This window comes from Chiloscyllium plagiosum, chromosome 4 (genome assembly GCF_004010195.1).
Source record: "Chiloscyllium plagiosum isolate BGI_BamShark_2017 chromosome 4, ASM401019v2, whole genome shotgun sequence".
NCBI lineage: Eukaryota > Metazoa > Chordata > Chondrichthyes > Orectolobiformes > Hemiscylliidae > Chiloscyllium > Chiloscyllium plagiosum.
The window spans coordinates 17,370,691-17,390,259 of NC_057713.1; positions in this window are offsets into that span (position 1 = coordinate 17,370,691).

The following is a 19,569-nucleotide window of genomic DNA, read 5'->3' on the forward strand; positions in this document are numbered from 1 at the left end:
GTTATCAAAAAGGAACGGGGACATGCAGCTCTCTATGAGTACTGGTGTAATTGTTTTTAAAACTCACAGTAACACAAATGGTATTATTACCCAATTGATGTTATGTCTAACGTTTTGTGCTTTTATGTTAAATAAAATGTATTTCTTTTAAATTGAAGTGCTGGTGAACTTTATGGTTATTCCAGTGTTGTTGCCTGGTTAACTGTGGCTGAGTGCACCTGTCATTCACATCTTTCAGTCATGGGTTCACTCTTGAGCCACTTAAGAGACTTGAGCTTATAGTTGCAGTTACCAGATCCAGTGCATACTGAGCAAGTGTTGCATTGCCAGAGAGGTTTTCAAAAATTAATTGATTAATACAATGTATACTGCTGGCAAATACAGACTCATCTACCCTCTCAGATGGAAAAAACCACCAAGGGTGAACACACAAGAACTTTCCTGGCCAAACCTTAACCTTTGATTGGTCATTTTGTGGCTGTTTGTTGTACCCAAAGTGATTGTGAAGCATTTCTGTTTATCTCTGGATATCAGAATGAATTTTAACCCAACTCCCAAACACCAGAAAATAGGTATTTGAGTATCTCTCACTTAACCTAGCTGCTCTGGAGGCAGTGTAATCTGACCTACTGCAATTTACACCAAGACTCCTCAGCAGATGAAAAGAATAATCATCTTTTTAACCTATGCATGTCGCATCTTAATGATGTTGCCACAACCTGACTGCAGGCTTTACAAGGCAATGTGAACAAGAAGTGACAGTGAAAACCCCAGCAGACCAACTCAGCGACGAACTCACCACAAGAGGCTCAAAAGCTAAGATTTATAACTCTTTTTTTAATGTTCCTCATTGGAACATTCGTTATGCCATTTCACTGGAACCCACAATGAAAGCTTCAGATTCATAGAGGGCAGCACGGTGGCACAGTGGTTAGCCAGAGACCCGGGTTCAGTTCCCGCCTCAGGCAACTGACTGTGTGGAGTTTGCACGTTCTCCCGTGTCTGTGTGGGTTTCCTCCGGGTGCTCCAGTTTCCTCCCACAGTCCAAAGATGTGCAGGTCAGGTGAATTGGCCATGCTAAATTGCCCGTAGTGTTAGGTAAGGGGTAAATGCAGGGGTATGGGTGGGTTGCGCTTCGGCGGATCGGTGTGGACTTGTTGGGCCGAAGGGCCTGTTTCCACACTGTAATGTAATGTAATCTAACCTAATCTTTAATAATTTCACCTGTACCATCCCCATCACTTTGACCCCTCCCACAAGTCAAGTCAGCAGTCAATCCCACTACTTCCACTGCTTCACATTTCCCACATGGATATCAGTGGATGTAATGTACCTCAGACCAGACGGCATAATCTCAGTGTGAGGGGTCATGCAGTTAGGACAGAGAAAAGGAGGAATTTCTTCTCTCAGAGGATAGTGAGTCTGTGAATTCTTTACCACAGACCGTTGTCGAGGTTGGGTTGTTCAGCATGTTCAAGGCTGAAAGAGACAGATTTTTAAACGGTAAGGGAATCAAGTGTTATTGGAGAAAAATCAAGAAAGTGGAGTTAAGGATTATCAGATCAATGATCTCATTGAATAGTGTAACAGACTAGTTGGTTTTCTTCTGCTCCAACGTCTTAGAGTCTAACACAAGAAAAGAGGAAGTTGTTCAGTTGTTGCTGTTTAGGAGAGTTTTGTTACATTAGCTCAGTTGCCTCAATAGCTTGTGTATGGTGCAGACTAATGCCCAAAGTATGAGCTCAATCCATTCATCAGCTCTGTTATTTATGGAGACCTGCCTCCTTACTTAATCCACACATGGTGTCCTTCAATAATACCATTAAGCATCTCTCTCTAAAGGATGCCTTTATTATCTCCTTTGTGGACGATGGCCAATCTTTCAAAGCTGACTAAAAGGTTTTTGGCTATTAGCTCTCATTGATAGTCACATATAATTTTATAGTTGATGAAAAAAGGTGCATTGATGATGTTCTTAATGATGTGCATTAACTCAGTCTGGAATTTTTGTATAAATAGCAATGTATTAATAAGCCAATTGATTGAACGTACAAAGAAATAATTTTGTTTCCAAAACACGAAAGAAAATATGTTTTCTTTGTTCATTCATGTGATGTGGGCATCACTGTCTGGGCCGGTATTTATTTCCCATTTTTAGTTGGCCTGAGAATGTGATGGTGAGCTGCCTTCTTGGAATTTACAGTTTGAAAGTTAAAAGGTTTCCACTTTATATTTGGATATGTTCATCAACAGATTTGTCGACACACATCTTAATAGATCAATAATATCATATGTATCTGGCTTAATTACATTCAAGAAGGTCGTTGATGGAAGAAGGAGTGTTACCCCTACTCCTTTAGGATACAGTTCCTACATAAGACCTGTCAAACCAAGACCTCAATGCAATTAATAAGACAAAAACAAACAACATCATTAGAGTGAAGGTTTCCTCAATTATAAGCCAACGTGTGCCTTGACCACAGACCACAAAGAATACTACGCCTGCACCTGAATGTCATTTCCAGTGTTCCCACCTACTATTCTTGCAAGATCTCCGGGGCTAGTCAGCTTTAGTTGTATGCAGATACTCATTACAAATTAACTGAAAATATCTCAACTTATTTAACTTGACATCCTTACAACCGACAAAAAAAGGAGACTTTCAAACTATTATTAAGAGCTAAATTAACACTCTAGCCTCAGAGGAGGAAGAACATTATTTTATATCAGTGTCCCACCCAATCCTTTAAGCAATTGACATTGATGTATACAGTTGTTCAGACTATACAATGTAGCAAAGGCTGGAAGATTTCACTAATAGTCCATCTTAGATGGTTTTCGTTGTAATTTTGAAGATCTGAAGAATGTACATTTCTGATAAACAATCCCACCCTAAATTTATCCTGCACTGTGTTTTTTCAGACAACGAAAATCCAGAGATAATGTAAGCACGACTGACAACTTGCCAGCATCACAATTCCCCAGCGTCAGTGTCTTTTTGCTGAATCTTTCTTATCTTGAAGCAGGGCTGACATTTGTCCTTCATAAAAGTGTATTTTATTTCTTAGGATTCATTTCCTCCATTTAAAACTCAAATATCATTTATTTTATGGAGGTCAGCTCACCCCTCTCAACCCATGGAATGATGATACTATTCAAAACATTTCCCAACTAGACAGAATCTAGAAGATAAGATATTCATTTTGTGAATTCCACAAGGTTAATATTCCGTCTTCACAGTGTAACATAAAACATATCACCATTTTTTAGAATTTAATCAGTGCAGAGAGGAAACTTTCTCAGATAGATTTCTATCTACTTAACAATCATATGAGGATCATTGGCTCACAGATTCTGTTAAGGGCTCTGAAACGTGTGGTTTAATTTGATTCTTGAATGTAATTTTTAAGGAGCTGAATTCTAAAGAATCCTAGACAAGATGCAAGTGAGAAAATGCAGTCTCTGATAAGTAAATGTCCTCTATCGTCTCTATCCCCACTTTCTCTATCAGAATCTTGTTTCTCTTGCTATTTTAATAACATTAAAATGATGAAAAAAACAAAAGGTTGATCAGAGGCAAACATCTTTGCACAATGAGTTATTATGATTTAGAAAGAATTGTTTGAACCATTGGTTAAAACAGTTTCAGTAATTCCTTTGAAAAAGATTTCTCGGGCGGCACGGTGGCTCAGAGTTTAGCACTGCTGCCTCACAGCGCTAAGGACCCAGGTTTGATTCCTGCCTCGGGTGACTGTCTGTATGGAGTTTGCACATTCTCCCGTGTCTGCATGGGTTTCCTCCGGGTGCTCCGGTTTCCTCCCACAATCCAAGGATGTGCAGGTCAGGTGAATTGGCCACGCTAAATTGCCCATAGTGTTAAATGTATAAGTCAGGGGTAAATATAGAGAAGGGGAATGAATCTGGGTGCATTATGCTTCGGAGGGTCAGTGTGAACCTGTTGGGCCAAAGGGCCTGTTTCCATACTGTAGGTAATCTAATCTAATTTTGATTAAAACTTGAAGAGAAATGATTTACAGAGATATGAGAAAATAAATAGGAAAGTGGGCCCAATTGGATAGCTCTTTCAAAGAGCTTGCACTGGCACAATTGGCTGAATGGCCTCTTTCTATGTGGTATCATTCTGTGATTCTCAGTTCACCCTACAAACTTCCCTCTCTTAACCATCCGAATATAGAATCTTTCATTCTCTGCCTCCTGTTGTTTCCACTGATCCATGTTTTATGGAGACCTCAGACCTTCAATAAGTTTCTTTCACCTTCCTGTTGTGTTCTTTTATCTCCATTCAAAAACTGTTTTCCTAATTCATTCATGGGATATGGGCTGAGGCCAGCAATTATGAATGTCCCCTCAATCCTATTAGGAAGAGAGTTCCAAGGTTTTGATCCAGGGGCAAGGAAGGCACGGTGATCTAGTTGCAAGTCAGGATGGTAAGTTGCTTGGAGGGAAACATGCCGGTGGTGGTGTTCCCATCTATCTGCTGTCCTTGTTCCTTGTGAGATGTCAAAGGAGCCTTGGTAAGTTACTGAAGTGTCCTTTGTAGATGGTATATAATGCAGCCACAGTATATCGTGATGAAGGGAATGAATGCTGAAGTTTGTGGATGTGGTACCAATCAAGCAGGCTGCTTTGGCTGGATGGTATTAAGCTTCTTGAGTGTTGTTGGAGCTGCATCCATCCAAGCAAGTGGGGAGTATTCAATCACACTCCTGGCGTCTGCCTTGTAGATGGTGGACAAGCTTTGGGATGTCAGGAAGTGAGTTACACACTGCAGCATTCCTCTGATCTGCTCTCATAACCACAGTTTTTAAATGGCTAGACCACTCGGTCAATGGTAACCCGCCAGGATATTGATTGTTCCTTCAGCCCCTCAATGCTTCTTCTTAATTGATAACCTGCAACCTTGCTGTCCTTCCATTTGTTAGAATCTCCAGTAAATGCTCTTATCCCCCTCGTGTGATACCCAGTAAGAATGGTCAACATCTCAGCCTTTCTTTCCAACTCCAAGTGACCATTTTTAAAATGTAAGCTTTCAACAGTTAACTTCTTAGATATGCCATTCCCTCTCTTACCCTATTCTACTATAGTATTGCCCTATATTGTGAGGTTCAACATTTTATTTAAGTTTCCCAAATGTAGAAGTCTTGTGGCACTGAAAGGGTATTATATAACAGAAGGGGTCATTCTGAGTCAGTCATTTCAGTCAGTCAGGCTTTCTCTAACATGGTCAGTTAGTTCAGATAATTGACACATGACATGACCAATGTTCCCTGAAAAGTGCCAATGCTGAGCAGCACATGGACAAAATGAATCCCAGTTCCATATAAAAATCAGAGGTCTGCTCAGTGGCAGGAAGAATTTGAGAAACATAGGACACGACTACCTAAGATACAAACTGTATAGGATCACTTCAGAAATTCCACAAAGAAAATAATTTCTAATCAACCTCTTCAGAAGTGTTATTTATTACACATCTATGGTGCAGGCGGGACTTGAACTTGGCCTCTTGACTCGGAAGTATAGAATCCCCACAGTGCGGACAGAGGCTATTCAACCAATTAGGAGTGCATCAAGCATCCCACCCAGACTCAGACCCCCACCACTTAACTCCACATTTCCTATAGCTAATCCCCTTAAGTAGCGCATCTCTGTACTGCTGGAGGAAACCCACACAGACCTGGGGAGAACTGTGCAAACTCCATGTAGATAGTAACCCAAGGCTAGAATCGAAAGCAGATCCCTGGTGCTGTGAGGCAGCTGTGTTAACCACTAAGCTACCATACCACCATGAATGGTAGGGACACTATCTCTGCACCATAAGAGGCCAAACTCCTCAGAGATCTATTCTTGGGTCAATCATCTTCAGCTGCTTCAACAATCAAGTCTCATCATAAGGGCTGTACCTCTCCATGATTCTCAGATGCATCATCTTCACACAACTCTGCCTCCATCCTCTTGTCTCCAATCATATGCAGTGTGCCAATTCATTTGTGGTTCTGCTATTGTGCTCTTAAAACTTGATTCACGTCATAGATAGCCAACAATTTTTTTAATGCTATTTGGGTAAGATCAGAACAATGCTCTCCAGCCCCTGACAGACATTTTGCAGCTTAGCTCCTGGTTAACTGTTCTCCTGGCTCATATTGAGCCCAATAATGCACAGGGTCAATTGTCATAAGCTCAACCCAACCTGCAAGGCCCTTAATCTCCATAGGACTCCTCACATCCTTTCTTGCGGTGTGACGAAGCTGCATCAGAACATTATTTGATGGGCGGCACGGTGGCACAGTGGTTAGCACTGCTGCCTCACAGAGCCAGAGACCTGGGTTCAATTCCTGCCTCAGGCGACTGACTGTGTGGAGTTTGCACATTCTCCCCGTGTCTGCGTGGGTTTCCTCCGGGTGCTCCGGTTTCCTCCCACAGTCCAAAGATGTGCAGGTTAGGTGAATTGGCCATGCTAAATTGCCCGTAGTGTTAGGTAAGGGGTAAATGTAGGGGCATGGGTGGGTTGCGCTTCGGCGGGTCGGTGTGGACTTGTTGGGCCGAAGGGCCTGTTTCCACGCTGTAATGTAATCTAATTATTTCAATGAGCCACCACAGAGGAACTACGCAGAGTAGAGGAAAATCACCAAAACAGTGTATTCAAAAAGAATGGGTACCCAATGAACACAGTCCGCTGATTTCTCAGCAACAAACCCAAACAAGCAGTCAAAATGCGTCCAAAAAGCCTAGCCACTTTCTGGCTAGGCTTTCTGGACGCCTAGCCAGAAAGCCTAGCCTACATCAAAGACATCTCAGAAATGACTGCTAGACTACTCAGACTCCTTAGCATCATGCTAGCCCACAAACCCACCAACACACTAAAACAGCAGTTAATGAACTTGAAAGACCCTATACAGACAACAAACAAAACTAATGTAATTTATGGAATACCAAGCAAGAACTGTAACAAATGTTACATTGGACACACAGGCAGAAAACTAGCCACCAAGATACATGAACATCAACTAGCCACAAAGTGGCATGACCCTCTCTCAGTAGTATCCTTACATAGAGATAAGGAACGACTCCACTTCGACTGGGACAACACACCCATCCTAAGACAAGCCAAACAGAGACACACATGAGAATTCCTAGAAGTATGGCATTCCAACTGGATATCTATCAACAGACACATTTACCACCCCCGAGGAAAAGAACAGGAAATGATGTCACCACCAGAAATGACATCACCAGAGGAAATGACATCACCGACACAAAGAAACTCAAACATATGAATACAAAGCAGGAATCATCAGCAGTGCTTCGTCTGGAGGCTCACTGAAGATGTTACCTAGTATGGTGAAGAAATGTCTGAAAATGAACCTTCCAACTCAGCGAGCAAACCTACATCCAGCTTTGTCACCTGTTTTGTGACCAAGCCATTTTATAAAAAATTATGCACAGGAAGTGGCCGCTGTTGGCAGGAACGCCATTTATTGCCCATCCCTAACTGCACAGAGGACAGTTAAGTGTCAATTACATTGCTGTGGGTCTGGAGTCACCTCTAGGCCAGGTAAGGATGCCAGTCTCCTTCCCTAAATGATATTAGCAAACCATATAGGTTTCTCCCCGGACAATTGACAATGATTTCAAGGTCATCGTTACATCCTAATTCCGTATTTTAATTGAATTCAAATCCCACTATCTGTCATATTGGACCTCAAAACCAGATCCCCAGATCAATACCTGGGTCTCTGAGTTAATAGAGTAATGATAATATCACTAGGCAAACACCTTCCCTCCCCCTCATCTCATCCGTCAGTCTTGCCACACGTTCCTCTACCACAAATTTCAATCCACACAGCCTTTTCTATTGTCTCTCAACCACATGCTTCAATATGACAATAGTAGACCCTTCATGTCTCTGACCTGGAATATTCTTCCAAATCCCCTCTCCCCTACCTTTAAAAATCACCAAACTGTCATTCACCTCCCCACACCGGTCTCTTGCTCAGTGCCTTATTCCCCATTTCGAACCATCAATGACTCTATCTCACTCAGTGCAAATGTCTAAAGAATGGTAGCGATAGTGTTGCTGTTCAGCATGGCAGGTCGTTTCCCATTCTTTCAGTTATTTCACTCAATGGCCCTAACATCGGACAGTCAGTCTATACACTAAATTGGCTGACCTAATAATTTCCATTAGTCTCGTAGAAAATGCTGTTTCCTGAAGACAAAAATAAAAATCTATTCAACTGTGATTGCTGAATGCTACAAACAACCAGCACTTTTTATTTGGAGAGATAAATTAGTAATTAATTATGTTAATGCAATTCTTTGGGACATACAAAGGCAAGAACCTTTCATTCAAGGAGGTCGGGGTTGTGGGGGGGCAGTTTTAAATCATTCACTGCTCACTATTAAATGACTACAATTTAAGCAAAGCCAATTTAATTAGTTCTTACATGGATAGCACTTGACAAGGTGCATTATTATAGTATGCTATCGTACATTATTTATTTTTGTTGATGTGTTGCCTAGTTTTCTCTTCTGTGTTCCCTAGCTATCCTTCGGCATATCTCTCCTCAGAATATACAGTTGCCTGTTTGAAACAGAGATGAGGAGGATTTCTTTTACTCAGAGCGAGGTGAGTCTGTGCAGTTCTTTACTCTGAAGCTGAGTTGATAAGTATATTGAAGGATGAGACAGACAGATTTTTAATAAGGGACTAAAGGGCTATGGGGAAAAGGCAGGAAAGTGGAGTTGAGGATGATCTGATCAGTCATGATCTCATTGAATGGGGTGGCAGATTCAATGGGCTGAATGGCCTATTTCTGCTCCTACCGTCTCTCCCAAATATCAAGGGGCAACTCCACCCGGAGGAAATACAATCTTCACTATTTTCAGCAGCAGTATTAATGGATAATGGCTAGGCGTGGGAATCTTGACTCAAGTGGAAAAAAGCAGACTTTTTTTCACACTTATCTTAATCAGTTAAGTTCCCACCGTGACGCAGATACTGCAGTGCGGGTTATTTTTACAATTCTGGGGTGTAATCCCAGCTGCCACGGCCAGCATTATTATCCATTCCCAATTGCCTTTGAGAAGGTGGTGGTGAGCAGCTGCCTGGAACTGCTATAGTGTGTTTTGTCGGCTCACTGTGCTGTTAGAGAGGGAGGACTATTAGAGAGCATTTTGCTACAACTTAGAAATCTTAATTTTGCAACCAGAAGAAAACCTGTTCAATGCAACTTCCCTTTAAAATAGCTCAGGTAATCGAGTGGGGTGGGGTGAGGGGCGTAAGTGGAGGAAATGCTAAGAAGAGGTTGCTATATTAAGAGAATGACTTATTATTTCTATGCAAGTCTTCTCAATATAACAATTACAGATCTACCTGATGCTAGTATGGGTGACTGCTGCTTATCAACTCGTAACTAATATTAAACACTTCATTCAAAGTTGTCCCAGAGAGTTTAGTTATGTTGATCCAGCTCTGAGGTAACCTCCTTCCACATGCTGCAAAACAGGTGGTAGTCTCTGAATAACATTATAAGGTTTGCTCATAATGCTAATTGGCATTATCCTTTGAATTCCCTACTTCATGTTCATGATTCTGACTGGAATGCTTCAGGAACAACTTTATTCTCTATGAACTGCGACAGTGCTTGGCTTACACCGGCTGCAAAGTCCAAGACAAACTGTGCAGTCAGGAGGGATAAAAGAATTGCAACAAATTCCCACACGTTCACCACTCAAAAATGTTACACGACAAAATGTGTAGCAAAGTACAAGTTCTGTGAACAGGAATTAAGGCATGGGATACTGAAGATGCCAAAACTGAAGACTAAGGATGAAGATATCAGATCCAGTGGAGGATGGGAATTGAGAGACAGAGTATGAATCATCCTATCTCTGTAACCTCCTCTCACGTCCTGAGATTTCCATTCCTCTGACTCTAACTTCTTATGCATTCTGCCCGACCCTCTTTCCAAAGTTGGTGGCTGTGCTCTCAGTCATCCAGACCCCGAGATCTGAAACTAAATCTCTAAACTTCACTTTGCCTCTACCTCTTCTTCCTTCCTTAAAATCCTCCTCATCGAGTAATCAGCTTTTTCTTGGTGATCGAATATTAGCATTGATAGTGTACAACCGTAACAGTGAATGTGAACAGGTAGTTTTTGACTGCACGAGGTGAAAAATAGGCATCACAGTTGAGTTCGACCCTGGTGATCCTGCCAATGTCAGCACACATGTCCCACAACTCCCTCCCATTGAATTCAGCCATACTTCTTTATAGCTTGACTTTTCATGCGCAAAAGGCATTGGTGGTGCATTTAAATGATTTATGCTTTGTATTTAGCAAAAATTATATTTTTTCTATTGGCTGAATAATGATCTAAACTGTGGCTTAATTTCCCAACAGAATAATTATTCAGATAAATGTGTTGCATTTATAAATAATAGTATGTATTTTAACTGTAATAAAATTTATTCAACTGTGTTTACATTTTATTATCAATATCATTTAATTAACTGCTTCTTCATTTTGTTACAATACATTGACTGTGTCAAGGATTAGTTTATCAAATCTACGTTTTGCCATCAGATTAATAAACCACAAATAATTTACTCTATATTTAATGATTTTTTTTCCCATTTACACTAATTAGCCATCTAATTTATGAAAACAGATTTTAAGAGCTGTTTCACAGCACCACCACTAATTCATCTTAATCTGTGACATGTATATATCCATTGGGGAACAGTTAATGTAATTAGAGACCAGCAATTGCTTCTGGAGATTGGTAGACCTAAGCTATACTGGTAGTTCTATTACTCTAGTTACAGATACAAAGTTAATTAGTTTGTTATGTTTTATGGTTGTCAGTTTAACTTAAGGTAAAATGGAATAGAGAAATTAGTCATGTCCTGGTTATGTCTCACAGGCAAACAGTAAGCATGTCAGGTTTTATAAGTAATTATAGTTTAGTTAATTTAATTCCAAAATGGAATGGAGTTGGAGGCTTCAAAAATAGCTTTCTACCTGGATACAAGGTACATGTGATTCACAATGCCATAGAGATGGCCTTTGTAGTATTGGCTTACAGGGTTTTCTTACATTCAGATCAGGCTGTAAGAATCTGCGAATTCAGAGATACAGAGACAACTATTCTCTATTGTTCATGCTGCAGCACATGACTGTGAGCTCATGGTCAGTTTGAAACAATCAAGTTCCTGAGCATTTAGAGTCGAAACGTGTGGCGCTGGAAAAGCACAGCAGGTCAGACAGCATCTGAGGAGCAGGACTGTTGATGTTTCGGGCATTCATTAGGAATGGACATATCCCCAATGGATATATGCATGTCACGGATAAAGCTTTTCCTGATTTAGGGCATATACCCGAAACATCGACTGTCCTGCCCCTCGAATGCTGCCTGATCTGCTGTGCTTTTCCAGCGCCACACTTTTCAACTCTGACTCTCCAGCATCTGCAGACCTTACTTTTTCCTGAACATTTCAGCAAACCTGGAAGATTTGGCTAGTTTTGAAATGAGTAAGAAATCAGTTTAAGCATGGACTATATGAATTGAATTGAATTGAATTTATTGTCGTGTGTATCAAGGCACAGCGAAAAGCTTTGTCTTGTGAGCAATACAGGCAGATCACAGAGTTAAATAGCATAGATAAGTAAATAGTAGGCAAACAGCAGCAAAAACCGAAACACAGGTATAGGTGAATGCTGGAATATTGGAAAATTCCGCAGCACCTCATTCCAAATAGGTGTTTGTAAGTGTGAGGTTGCAAATTCTAAAATGAACCTGTTTGATAACAGAGGTAGCATGATCCAGTTTTTAGTCAGTGTCTAGAAACAGTGTTAGTTTTCACATGTACGTTGATGACACCACGCTCTACTCTTTAACACCCCTCTCCATGCCCTATTGCTACATTATGAAACTTATCAAATTAGATCTCCAACATGCATTATTGGATCAGTCAAAATTTCCAATGAAATGTTGGGAAGACTGAAGTTATCGTTTTAGTCCCCACTTCCAACACTGTTCCCTAGTTCCCACCTCTATCCCTTTCCCTGCCAAACAGTCTGCGATTAAGCCAATGTATTTGGAATCTCTGTGTCACATTTGTTCTTGAGCTTAGCTTCTGTTGTCATATTTGTGCCTTCACGAAGACCACTTATTTCCACCTCAATAAAATCAGACACTCACTCCGCAATTCATCAGTTGCTGAAGCCCTCATCTAGACTTGACTATGCCAGTGCACTCCTTCCTGATCCCCCAATCTACCCTCCATAAAATTCAGCTCACCAAATCTCAGCTGCCCTGTCCTAACTTGCAGCAAGTCCTATTTCCCTATCACCCTTGTGTTCACTGACTGATATTGGCTCCTGGTCAAGAAATTCTCCTGCATTTTTTGCAATTCCTCTGTCCCTCCCTATTTCTATCATCTTCTCCAGCCCAAAATCCTCTGAGATATCTATGTTCTCCACATATTAGCCTCTTTTGCATCAGTCATAGTTCGTTCACCGCTGCGAGTTGTCCCTTCAGATGTCTAAGTTCTAAGCTCTGGAATTCCTTTCCAATGACTCTCAGCCTTTTCTATTTCATTTCCCTCTTTTAAAATACTTCCAAAAACCTACCTCTTTGATCATGCTTTTGGTCACCTGACCTTATCTCAATTTATGTTGTTCAATTTTATACTTTTTTTTAATACCTCTGCCTTGTGAGGTTTCCTTACACTAAAGGTGCAATGTGAAATTATTGAGATGATTTTATAAATGTATAAGTAGTTGCAGCATGTGCAGTCAAGTATCTCAATGTGTGGGATCTGTTAATTTTCCACCAGATTAGCCTATCAACTTACAGTAATGTGACAATCAGCAATTCATTCGTCTGAACACCATCAAGGAAGTGAAAATGTAACCTTTTTTCAATCTTACAGACACTATCTAATATATAAAAAATGAGCTGGATAAAATTGAAACCATATATATTGTGCACAGCAGAGTTCAACCTAGTAATCTGGGCTCATCTGGTGATTTTAAATCTCTCAAGCCTTGCTCCCTGAGTTGTGATATATTTGGAACCCCTCAATTAGATTACTGCCTCACAATGACTCCCAGGTTCTATCTTTTGATCTTTTATAAGTCAATATTTCCCATTCAGTGTAACATACTGATGTGATTGTGTTCCTATGACCATGCTCTTAACAACATACTGATCTACTTCATAAGCTATAACTAGTCCAAAGTCATTGATTTGAATCCAATTCAACTTTTGGCAATGTAGAGGTCTTTAGCTGATTTGCATTGCAAACCTGTCGATGGTGAAATAGTGGACTCAATTGACATTCTCTGAATTTCATCTACCGTTGAAGTCAATTGGATGTAAAGCAGATGGGCTCATTCATGCCACTTTTCCCATCCAGAAAGCTAATTTCATCTCATTATAGTCAATCTCTCACCAACAAAACTTCCCAATGGCTGCAGTACAATAGTTACTGCTTTACCACTTCAATGTATTAAGTTTTCCAGTGTTCTACTGGATCAGTTAATGAGTTATTACTCTCACCACAGAGACAATGGAGGGAGTCTCTTATGGTGTAGCAGTAGTGTCCCTACCTCTGAGCCAGGAGGCCCTGGTTCAAGTTCCATCTGCTCCACTGGTGTGTAACAATATCTCTGAAGAAACAAAGTTTAAAATCAACAGAACCCAGTCAACTCTTTGCTAACTTGAGAAAGATAACCAATATGTTAGAGACTATTGGACACAGTTCTGATCATTGGAATTGATAACATACTTTCAGAGTTTCACTTTCCTCAAGTACAGAGGAGTGAAGTGTAGAATATATAAGGTGGATTACAGGGTAGAAGAGAAGCAGATAGAAGAGAAAGGAGGGAAGAGGTGAAAGGGGAAGGGAAACTACACACCAGTCAGCCTCTAACTGCCTGAACTGTAGTGAGAAACTAAGGCAATGTAATTCCAATGACTTCAACCTATTTCCCAATCCACTAGCACTCCCTATCTCCCTCTATCACAGACTATCACACTATCTACTTGGTCATAATGCAAGAAACAAAAGTCTAGACAGTGTAAACACTTCACAAACAAACTTATAGACATGTTATTGTGCACACACTTCAACTAATCACCTTTCAAGGCTGTCAATTCCTGTCAAGGCTGACTTTTATTTTCAATTTGACACTGTTATTGCCAGCTAAAAGCCCATTTTTATTGACTCTCCCTAATTGCCCTGGAAAAGGTGTGGGACAGCCACCTTCTTGAACTGCTGCAGTTGATGTGATGTGATACGTCACACTGCTGTATGTGAGGGAGTTTGAAGATTTTGACCCAGTAACACTGAAGGAATGGCGATATATTTCCAAGTCAGGGTGGCATGTGACTTGGATATGAACCTGTAAGTTGTTGTGTTCCCGTGTACCTGCTGCTTTTGTTCTCCTAGACGGAAAGGCTCATTGGTTTAGAAGATGCTGGCAGAGAGGTTTTACTGAATTAGTGTGTTGCATCCTGTAGATGGTACTCACTGTTGCCACTGTACATGAGTGGTGAAGGCACTGAATGGTGAAGGTGTTAGATAGGGCACCAATCAAGCTGGCTGCGTTGTCCTGGGCTGTGTCAAGATCCTGAGTGCTGCCTACACTGCACTCATTGGTAAAGTGGAGAGTGTTCCATCACACACCTGCTTTATAGATAACTGACAAGCTTGAGGGAGGCAGAGGTCCGCGGAATAGCCTCCGACCTGCTATTTTGGTACTGTATTTATATGGCTGGCTTAGTTCAGTTGCCACTCAACAGCTACCCCCAGGGGATCTCAGCAACATTAATGTCAAAGGACAATTCCCTCTTATTCATTCAGAAACAAACGAATGTTCCTTGCACAGGTCTTGTTGCATATGGGCACAGTCTGCTTCAGCATCTGAGGAGTCGTAAACAGTGCTGAACATTTTGCATTCATTGGCAAACATCCTTACTTCTGAGCTGATGACGGAGGAGCTGAGGATGGATGGGTCGGGCACTGGTCTTCAATACACCTCAGTCCATCCCAGTGCAGCGCTACACCAGTGACTGCTGGGAAGGCTGCTGACTTTCATGGAGGAGTTGGTGACTGGCCTTGGAAGTCAATTATGGGCAGCTCAGGCCAAGAAGGCCCAGTTTCAGGCTATAGCATCTCGCTGTGGGGCAGCAGCAGTCTGAATTGACTGGCTAAGAGGGCAATGATGGAGTGGCAGTGGTGCCAGTGCCATCACCCTGAGTGTTGGAGCTACTGCCACTCCCATGCAGTGCTGCCTCATCCATCCCAGCCATCCATTGGAGGATAGATTGGTTGACTGCTGTGATATTCACAAGCCACTGTGAACACTGGAATCCACAATGGTGATGAGAACAGGCTGGCCTTGCCAGGCAACTGCAGCAAGCTTGAATGCGCTATGATAGGTTGAGCTCAGCCCAAGTTCCCACTTAGACTTCGTCTGGAAGCTGCTTGTGTTCCAGTGAAAGCTGAAGTATTAGCCTATAGTGAAAAGGAGGCTCAGAACTCTTTTGCCAAGTTATGACTGAACTCATCCATGCTCCTTGACCCCCACCACAGGTTTGCTGACAGTTTTTCAATAGTTCAACCCAATGTGGTTCTCCTTCGAGTCATCTGCTGTAGAACCTGTGTGATGCCTTGCTCTCCAGAAACTTGTATTTGTGCTGTTCTTGCCTTTTGCATTTTGGCCTTATCCTCTGCAGCTCTGTGCTCCCATTGCATTTTCATTGTATTTCTGGTGAGTCCTCCCAGTCCTGTGCAAATGCAGGATATCTCTTCATCTTTCCATCTCCTCGAGCGCATCATTGGAAACCCAGGTTGACCATATTCCCCCATGTTCCATCATGTGTTCTCATTCCCAGATCAGGTTCAGCTCACAAACCACTCTCAGCTTTTACTTTTTAAAAAGTGCAGTCTAGCTTTAAGCACGGCAGGCCGACTTTAATGAAGACACCTCAATTTGTGGGTGCACCAACTGACCTGTCCATGCATTCTACATCACAGTTAACCCTGAATGCATGCTAATGCATCAAAAGAATATCCAGAATCACACAGTCCACATCTACTTGCTGTACAAGATAGCTTCATTTAAATACTGAACTGATTTTTGTTTGGCACATCCTCATTACCCCCAACAAGTCAAACAAAGTCAACCAAGTTTCATCTGCAGTCTCAGAGAGCTGACAAAGATGTGAGAGTCAGTCCCAACTTGAGCCCAAAATGAATGAGCCTCAGATTTGACAGATTTGACTGCCACTTCCCATGTTTATCCAGCTATGAGTCCCAATTTGTGGATGTCAGACGAAGATGGGTTCAGACTCAGTCATGAAACTGTACATAATTAAATACTGTATTGACACTTACTGGCAAGCCCCGAATACTGAGGAGATGACAACATCTTGACATGAACGGGGACCTCCAGCAACGAAAGAGAAAGGGTTAGGAAAGAAATGGGAGCGCAGAGTGTTTTTAATTGCCGTCCTCATCTTCACACAAATTGCATTCTTAAATTGAAAAATAAACATAACTTTGTTTGAATTACGACATGCATGTAAATTGCTCTTTATATAAAAGCGTGGAACAAGAATAATTATCCAAACATCTTAAAAGTTTTAAATCTGTTGGAGGTAACAGATTTAAAGCCAATGATTTTTAATGAAAGCCATCCAGAATTTTTATCCTCTGAAATCCTGCAGGATTTCTTTGAAATATGATTGACGAACTTGTGAGATATAAGAAGGTCTCCCTGTGGATATTCTGTTTTACACACAGACACTCCAGTAGAATTATTGCTGGTTTAGTTGGGCTCATAAGACACTGTGTTGCAAAATCCAATTTTATTGTCAGTTTTTCAGTCACATTATTACACAAAAATAATTTAATATTGATTAGTTGTAGGCTGCTGCAGTCACTAAAGATTTTGTCTACCTTATTAGTCATGCCAAAAGCCCTTAGTTATAAATCGTCACATCTATGAAGCTCCCTAGACATCTGTACACACAATCCAATGTGTCTCACTACCCTAGTAAACTATCAGGTTTTCATCTCCGATACTTAATAGTCAGGATTTAACCCAGAGTATCTTTGCACCACAATCACTATTTTTATTGCATGGTCACTGAGATAAGAAGATTCCATCAATAAATTGCTCCCCTGAGAGCTGTACTCATCTTACCAACTCCAATTGAAAAGGCCCGTGACAAATCAATCGCTCCCTATTTAATGAACTGCTGTATTTAACCTGAATATATTACCTATGATAAAGCCAGACAACCATGCAGTGTATAACATCCACACCATCAGACTGCAAATGCTCTGAACTGCACTACCCACCCGACTCCTGCACTTCATTTTCAGATGTTACCTTTTTGACTCAGTCTCTTTTTGCGTCGTTCATCTGCTTATCCTCAGAGGAACTCTCTGTATAAATGCTTAAATCATCTGCGTGACAAAATCATGTCTGGCAGATTGTGTCTGTGCCCAGCTGAAATCTGACACTGCCCCATGCTACAAACCTAACAAAAGGAAATTAACCTCAATTCCGCGTCTGCATCATTTCAAATCTATAAAAGAAAGATATAGAAGCAGGTCTATATCCCGCGTTTCTGCCTTCAGTGATGAAGGCATTGGAGAGAGTATAAAATCCTTTCTTGCGAATGTTTTCAGGGTGAAGAACATCCATTATGAAGGTTGACTGGAAAGAGCTTGCATCTGTAGTGGAGAAGGAAGAGCTGGGAAGAGATTTGATAGATGTATTCAAAACATAATCAGGCAGAATCTGGACAGAGTAAACAGAGAGAAAAAAGGAAGAAACTGTGCCCATTAGCGGAAGGTTGGAGAATGAAAGGGTAATTGTTCTGAGAAACAAGGGAGACCTGAGGAGTACCCCTCTCATGCAGCATTTCAGTCTTAGAGATGGAGGTCCAATCAAGGCTTTTAAAGGGAATTGGGTTATTATATGAAAGGGAATTTTTTTGCAGGGTTACAGGGTCAGGTCAGGGGAGAGGTGATGGTTGAATCGCTAATTTGTAAAGTCAGTACAGACACTATTGGCCTCCTCTGTGCTGGAAGCATTCTGAGAAAATATTGCAGCTCCTGGAAAGTCTGTGACAAGTTGGAGTTTCATTTCCTGAATTCCCCCTCAAATTCACAGACCAACCAGCAATCACACTGCATCTAAACAGTCTGCAGAGGATAAGGGGGTTGAATGGGTATGGCAGAGATCCACATCAGCTTGTGACCCAGTTACTGGCCTGGTCTCCACTCACTTTGTCCAGAAGGTTGGACAGTCTTCGGGCCCTCATTGTTGGTGTCACCCCTCAGGACTGGAGGAAGCAAAATTTCCCTCTCAGAATGTCCCCAGTAAATTGTACATAGACTAATTAACCAGGCTTTGATATATTCCTGGAAGTTACCCGATGTGACCATAACAAGAAGCATCATTAACATTATAAAACATTGAACAAAATTTGACACAGAGCCATACGTGGAGATATTAAAATATTATTTTGGCTGAAGAGGTAGGTTTCAAAAAGTAACTTAAAAGAGGAGTGGGAGATGGAGAGGTTGAGGGAGGAAGTTCCTGATCTTAGGGTTAATGATGGAAACAAAACAAAATCAGGGCTGTGCAAGAGGCCGGGATTTGAAGAGTATGAAGATCTCAGAGGCTTAACACCCCACCTCCAACTTCCCCATCCATCCCCAAAGTCCTGCTACTAGTCACATCAAAAGGTAACAAACAAAGGCAAAATACAGTGAATGCTGGAAATCTAAAACAAATAGGTCTGGCAGCATCTGGTATAGAGAGAAACAGAGTTAATGCATGAGATCCAATGGGATTCATCCTCAGAGCTTTGGACTCAAAACGTTACCTCTGTTTCTCTCTCCACAGATACTGTCAGACATGCTGAGTTTCTCCAGCCTCCTCTGTTCTGTGTTTGTTTCATAAGGTAACAAATTTTTTGTTCCTTGACTGAATGACTTCATTGTCAGTCAACCCACTCACCCTATCTGTGATATTTTTATATCTAGTCAACGTAAATTTCAGAGAACAAAGATAAAAATAGGCTAATACCTTTATGTTGTTTTATGGTCTATGGTATTGTCTGGGGAGATTAGTCTTTGATTCAAGAAAACTTCTAATGCTTAACTCTAAAAATACATTATAACCAATTCTTTGTGGCCAACAAAATCAGCCAATCCAGCACAGATTGTTATAACATTCAAATCTGCGGGTTAATGTTAGAAGGTGGCATGAGTGTACTCGATGGATTGAAGGGTCTTTTCTGTGCTTTACGACTACACGAATAGCTGAATCTCTCTGGTCTGATGGGGTCAGGACCCACACTGGGTCAGGAGTTAAATAATTGAATCACTGAGGTACTCCTTGGCAATAAAAGCTTGAGCAGGAAGACTTCCTCTGAACACTGTATGTGGCAAGGTTACAGACCTTTATCATGGAAATCTTACCTTCACTTACATATGAAATCAAAAAAGATACAACAC